The sequence below is a fragment of the Dasypus novemcinctus genome, assembly GCF_030445035.2.
Source record: "Dasypus novemcinctus isolate mDasNov1 chromosome 12 unlocalized genomic scaffold, mDasNov1.1.hap2 SUPER_12_unloc_1, whole genome shotgun sequence".
NCBI classification, from domain to species: Eukaryota; Metazoa; Chordata; class Mammalia; order Cingulata; family Dasypodidae; genus Dasypus; species Dasypus novemcinctus.
Window position 1 is genome coordinate 1,137,232 of NW_026688129.1, and position 6,407 is coordinate 1,143,638.

The 6,407-nt window shown below is 43.4% G+C and overlaps 1 pseudogene; it reads right to left on the reverse strand.

Annotated features, from left to right (window-relative positions):
* Positions 1-897: 897 nt before the first annotated feature.
* LOC131277401 (thyroid receptor-interacting protein 11 pseudogene) lies at positions 898-4,568 on the reverse strand (annotated as a pseudogene).
* Between the last annotated feature and the right edge of the window lie 1,839 nt (positions 4,569-6,407).

Below are 6,407 nucleotides of genomic sequence, written 5' to 3' on the forward strand. Positions count from 1 at the left end.
GGCACATGGAATCGGGAAGGGGATCCAGAGGCTATGACAGCAACAAGGCAGGCATGTCTTCCTGGAGCCAAAATAGAATTTGTCTTAGTCGAGCGGGTGGTGGCAGTGGCCATGTATTCACTGGGATGGGCCCCAGGGGGAGGGGAGCCGAGGAGTGAGAGTCAGGAGAGGAAGGACCATGGGTGTGGGGATCCCCGTGCTAATTCTCGGGGGATCAGTTTCAGGAGCAGGTTCTTAAACATCCACTTGCCTGGGTGTCATGAAGTTACTGAGTATGTATCGATCAGAGTGAGAACGGTGATGTGGGGTATTCCTAGGAGAAGAAACAGGGCCCTGCCAGTAACCCCTCTCTCTCATCCCACTCTTCCATCTGTCCTCGCTGGCCTGTAGCCTGGATGTCAGCACCCTTGTCCTGCACTGGGAGCCAGGCCTAATGCATAGAATACTCAGGAGTTCTTCTTGCACTTTTAATTCAAGCAAGTAAGTCATAATAGAGGTTTATTTAGCATAAAACTTACGTTTCTGAAGATATGAACTGTGCAATTCGGTGCACCAGCCGAGGTGCTTTCTCACATTGTCAACCCCTGGTGATCCTCAGGTCCTGCCCCATGGCACAGCTGGCTGCCTGTCTCTGCCGAGATCCCTGCCTTCCCCTCCAGAGTCTACTGTGTCCTGGAGATGTGCTGTGGGCAACCAGGCATAGGGCTTGTCTCTCATAAAATAATCAGAGAAGGAAATGAAGAGCTGCTTTATGGATGTTTGCATTTCTTTTTTTTTTTTGTCAATTATGGTAAAAGAGAGACAATTAAGTTTGAAAGGGTTTAAATCAGAGGGGAAAAAGGGAGATTATATGGCACACTTGTTCTATGACACCTGCAATTTCTACAAGTATAAAGATAGATAGTTTTATTAAATATAAGGACAGTACAGGTACAAACGAACACCTGACTTCTTCTACAAGGTGACATTATGATAAAATATATACATATATACACACAATTGTTAAGGGTGGCTTGCCTGTTTCACAGTGGTATAGTTATTTCTGGCTTGATTGCCTTTTGCTTCAGAGTCTTTCAGTATAATTGCAGCGGTGTTGTCAGGTAGCATGGCAGAGCTGTAAATGTGGGCAGCACATCTGAGACGGGTTTCAAAAGAAGATTCCCAGGCCCACCAGTCCCGAGTCTAGCAAGGCTGATTAGAGGCACCGCTGCAGAGCAGGGAGCTAAGAATGGATTCTCAGGTGCTCTTGTACTGGTTCTGGACGCTGCTGTATATTTACAATGTGGTGGTACATTTGTGGCTCGTTGGGTCCTTCCTGGTGGATCTTGGAGATTCATATCATGAGCAGAAAGTTTTGGTGGTGGCACAGATGGATGAGACTCTGTTTGTAGAAATTTCAGAAAATGTTCTGAGAAAGAACTATGAAGTACACGCTGTCGACTAGGTTTCAGAGATGTATTGGGAACACTTTTTGATCCTCCTCCAAGCCAACCACTCATCCACCTGGTAACTGCACCCTGGCCATCAGTGAACAACTCTTCCATTTCCTCCTTTTTCATACCCAGACTGCTTCCCATTAATCTTAATACCTCAGAACGCTTGGTTTTTGGTGCCTGAAAGTATCTAATAAAGAGCTTTCTCATTAGGGCTTTGTCCACTTTTCCTTCCGTGCTCTTTAGTACTTTCGTCAATTTCTTTTGTACCTCATCCAGCCTTTCTTCTTGGTATGCATTTTGTGTTTTAAGATTTTTAACTTGTTCTTCCTTCAGAGTTAACTGTTCTCTCAGTCTTGTTGCTGAGTCCAATGCAGCATTCGCCTCATCCAAACGTTCCTGTAATGATGAAAGTTTTCCTCCCAGATTTTCTGCCTTTGTCTTCCATTCCCCCAGAAGGTTGTTTTGCTTTGCTAGTTTGGCAGAATACATGGCTTTTTCCTCTTGCTGGAAACGGTCTAGTACCCCCTGCAGGTTGGCTAAGGAGAGAGCATACTGCTTTACTTGTTCTTGTGAGATGGAAAGCTGCTGTGCAGTTTCATCCCTCTGTGCAGAGACTGCATTCAGTTGGAGCTGCAATGATGCTACCTGCAAACTGGCTTGACGCCTTGCGTCCGTCATTGCATCAGAGGATGAAAGTAGCTTGTCTTCCAGTGCTGTGACTTTCTTTCTTAGGCTGTTCTCCCTGTCTTCTGCAGCCAAAGCTTCACGAGTAGAAGAGTCTTGTGATTCTAAAACATGCTTATGCAGGCTCGCTAGCTCCCAGTTTAAGTGTAATTCCTTGTTATGTAAATGTTGTAGCTCATTCTGCAGGGCACTGTTTTCCATTTGTTTCTGTTTCAGGGCCAACAGGACTTGATCTCTCTCCTGTTGAAACACAGCTGCCTTCTCCTGCATGGATTTCACTGCATTTAAAAGCTGATCTAACTCCCCAGTCTTGTCGTGTTCCTTTCCTTTGAGTAGTTGTTCCAAAACAAGAGCCTTCTCCTTCATTGCCTGGCACTCAAACTCCCTTTCTTGCAGCATGATTGAAATCATGGTATTAGCCTCTTGTAATGCTTGATGTTCTGTTTCCTTTACCCTGGATGTTTCTGCTATTTTTTCATTTTCCTCTTTCAGTTTAGAAATGTCCATTTCTAAAATTAATATTCTCTCCTTCAGGTTTGTCACTGCCTGCCTTAAAAGTTCATTTTCCTTCACTTTGTTAGTGAAATTCTCATTTAACGAAAGGAACTTGGCACTGTTGGCTTCGATTAAGAGGTCTTTTTCCTTAAGTAACTTTTTAAAAACATCTTGTTTGTCCGTTATCTCCTTAACTTCTGGATCATTTTGTTCATGTTCTTTTCCTTCTAGCTCTGGGGTGGCAGCAATTAAATGACATAATCTGTGATTCTTTTCCTGTAGAGTTCTGATTGTTCCATCTTTTTCCTGCAGTGATTTTCTTAACTCTTGTAACTCTTGTTGAAGTAATTTAGAAGGCTCCCTCAGTACATCAGATTTAGTGTCCCTAAGAGATTCTGCTGACTGTGAAACAGGTGATGGTCCAGAGGAGAGCTGTGGTAAAATGATATCAAGTTTTCCTAAAAGAAGATCCTTGGTGTTGCAAAGCTGCCCTAGGCTGTGCTGAACTTGTGCTAATTTCTTCCCAAAATTTTTGAGTTTGCTTTCGTTCTGCTTGTACCGTTGGATTAGTTCAGTACGCTCTCCTTGGAATCTACAGTTATTTTCACTGTCAACCAAAACCTGAGCCTGAATTTGATGAAATTCCTCCTGTACTTGGGTTGACTCACAGTGTATGTTTTGTACTGTGGTCATCACTTGCTGTTTCCACCCTTCCATTTCCTTTACTTGTTGCTTTAATTTATCCCGTTCCTGCAGTATCTCCTCAAAGTGATGACTGTTAACACCTCCGTCCTCGTTACCAGTGCTGGATGCATGTAAAACAGTCAGTAAAGTCTGACATTTCTGACTCAATGCATCTATTTCAATGTCTTTTTCTCGAATGATATATGATAAATTATGCACAGTTTCTCTAAACATATTCTGGTCACTACTTTCAAATCGAGTGCACAAGGTTTTATTTTCTTCTTGCAGCTTCCTAAGGACTGCTTCTTTGTCAGAGACTATGTCCACCATTTTGTGGTATTCTCTTTTTAGGTGGCTATTTTCCCTAGTCCTCTCACTGAGAACAGCTAATACGTGTTCTCTCTCCAGGACAAAGGCCTGCATTTGCTGTTGGAGATAAGCAGCATCCTGGGTGTAGGGAGCTGAAGAGGTTCTTGCATGAAGAGCTTGTATTTCCGAATCTTTCTGCTGGATTATGTGAGTTAGTTTCACAAGCTCCTCTTTGGACAGCTGATCAATCTGCTTTCTTAAAGATATATTCTTTTCATTTAGAATTTTAATCTCTAATTCCCTTTCTTTTATCCCCTTTACTAACATTTTAATTTCACCTTTAGATAAATCAAGCCTTTCCCTTCCATATTCTATTTTAAGGCTCTCAACTTTCTTTTCAACAGAAATATCCAAATTTTCTGTTTGAAGTCCCTGTCTTCCTTCCTGCATCTGGGTTCTGGCTTGTTCAATAGTGTCTTGCAAATTCCTTGTTTCCTCATCCTTCTCTAAGCAAAGCTGGGTCTGTGAGGTATTCATTTGCTCATGCTGGTATTGAAACTCATCCCTTTCCTTTTTGTGCTCCTCTAAAAACTGAAGCACTTGAATCTCACTCTGGTTTTGATCTTCAGTTGTCTTCTGATGATGTTGTGTTTCCTCTTGAAGATCACCCTTTACCATATACAGTTGAGATACGTCAGACTCAGTGGCTGGCTGCCGATTCTGCACCTGCTCCTGTAGCACAATCTGTCCTACTCTAAGATGACTGATGTCTACATCTTCCTCTTGTAATTCATTTTGGTAACTTGTAGATCGCTGCTTGACTTGAAGCTGTGAGGCTTCATGCTGCTCTTCTAGGTCTGCACAGTGTTTAAGTCTCTCATTCGCTGATTTTAAGGTTGAATGGATGGATTCGCTCTCCTCTCTGCTTGAGTTAGGTAAAGCTGCTTCCACGTCCTCCATGCCTTCCATTAGCAATCCTGTTGTCAAGTTTGACCTCTGTCCAGTGAGAAAAGCCAGGCTGCCCCTCACTCTGCCCAGAGTTTGTCCCAAGCTGGAGCCGAGGTCACCAAGCCAGGACGACATCGCTGTGGGTCAAGGACCTACACGGTCTGCTCTGAGTGAAGCAGCCAATGTGGTCAGTCTCTCCCACCAGGTGTCCTCCAACTGCTGCCTTGACGGAACTAGTCCAAATCTAAGCACTCAGGATTCCACAGCACAGTGAGGGGTTGCTGGGCAACACCAGCTTCAGGGGCTCCCCCCAGCTGCCCGGCTCTGCCCAGAAACACCAAGACCTGGCCTGGGACTTGACCACAGGCCTCCACCAGTGACTCAGTCAGGTCCACGGAGCCTCCGCTCCTTCCCACACCTTCCCCCCACCCGAATGGGCTTTTTCTTCCTCTGCTTTCCTGACTTTCCCCGGTTCCACGGGCAATTCCTGCCGCCTCCACCCCAGTGCAGGGACACCTGCCCTGAGAGCAGCAGTGGCTTATTGGAGTCCAATTTTATGACAGTTGATTTTTAGTTTGTTTTCTCTACATTTTAATCTGTTTAGGGCAAGAATATGCCTCGTACTTATTTCTCTTAGAAGTATATTTTTTATTCAAAAATAAATATTTTGTAATACTTGGAAAGGAAAAAGTGAAAAAATAGAAAAAATGGAATTCATTTCAAATTTTTAAAATGTGTGTTCACCTCTTTTAGAAATGCGCAGTCTCGGGCAACATCCCAGATCTGCTGATTCAGAAACAACGTTTAAGAAGATAAGCAGGTGTTGTGCTCATTAATGTGTGAGAAGCTCAAAATTGTAACGATTTTAAGATGCAGCATTTTAATTATGGTATTTATTGACTGTCTTATTTTAGTACAAGTGCTGGACACTTTGCCTAGTGCTTCGTATGCATTTTCTCATTTAATTCTCACACGGGCTGTTCTAGCTCTCTTACCTTTTCTTACCAATTTTAAAATAAACTTGTCAATTTCTCCAAAAAATCAGTGCAATTTTCATTGCAGCCGTTCAGTTTATAGATTAATTCAGAATAAACTGACATAACATTAAGGTTTCTAGCCCATCAAAAAGGTCTATCTCAGGCAGCGGACTTGGCCAAGTGGTTAGGGCATCCTTCTACCACATGGGATGTCCGTGGTTCAAACCCCGGACCTCCTGGACTCGTGTGGAGCTGGCCCATGCGCAGTGCTGATGCGCGCAAGGAGTGCCCTGCCACACAGGGCTGTCCCCCTCGTAGGAGTGTCCCCCGCATAGGGGAGCCCCATGCGCAAGGAGTGCGCCCCGTAAGGAGAGCCGCCCAGCACCAAAGAAAGTGCAGTCTGCGTAGGAATGGTGCCGCACATCCGGAGAGCTGACACAGCAAGGTGACAGAAACACGGATTCCAGCCCCTCTGTCAACAAGAGGAGCGGACAAAGAAGATGCAGCAAACAGACACAGAGGAGCAGGGTGGGCGGGAGAAGGAGAGAGAAATAAATAAATGAATAAATCTTTTAAAGAATTTTTTTAAAAAGAGAAAGTTATATCTCTCTGTTCATCTAGGTAGTCTATATTTTTCATTTAGGTTCTCTTTTATTTCTCATAGAGATACTTTATAGTTTGTAATTTTTTGAAAAAATATTTCCATTAGAAATTTGTGGTTTTACAGGACAGTCTTACATAAAATTAAGGATTTCCAAGTACTACCTCATCACCAAGCCATTGTGTTGGTATAGAAGTTTTGTTAGAATTCATGATAGTTACAATTAAGGAAAGAGTAATGAATTAATACATCTCCTTCAGTAAATCAGACTGA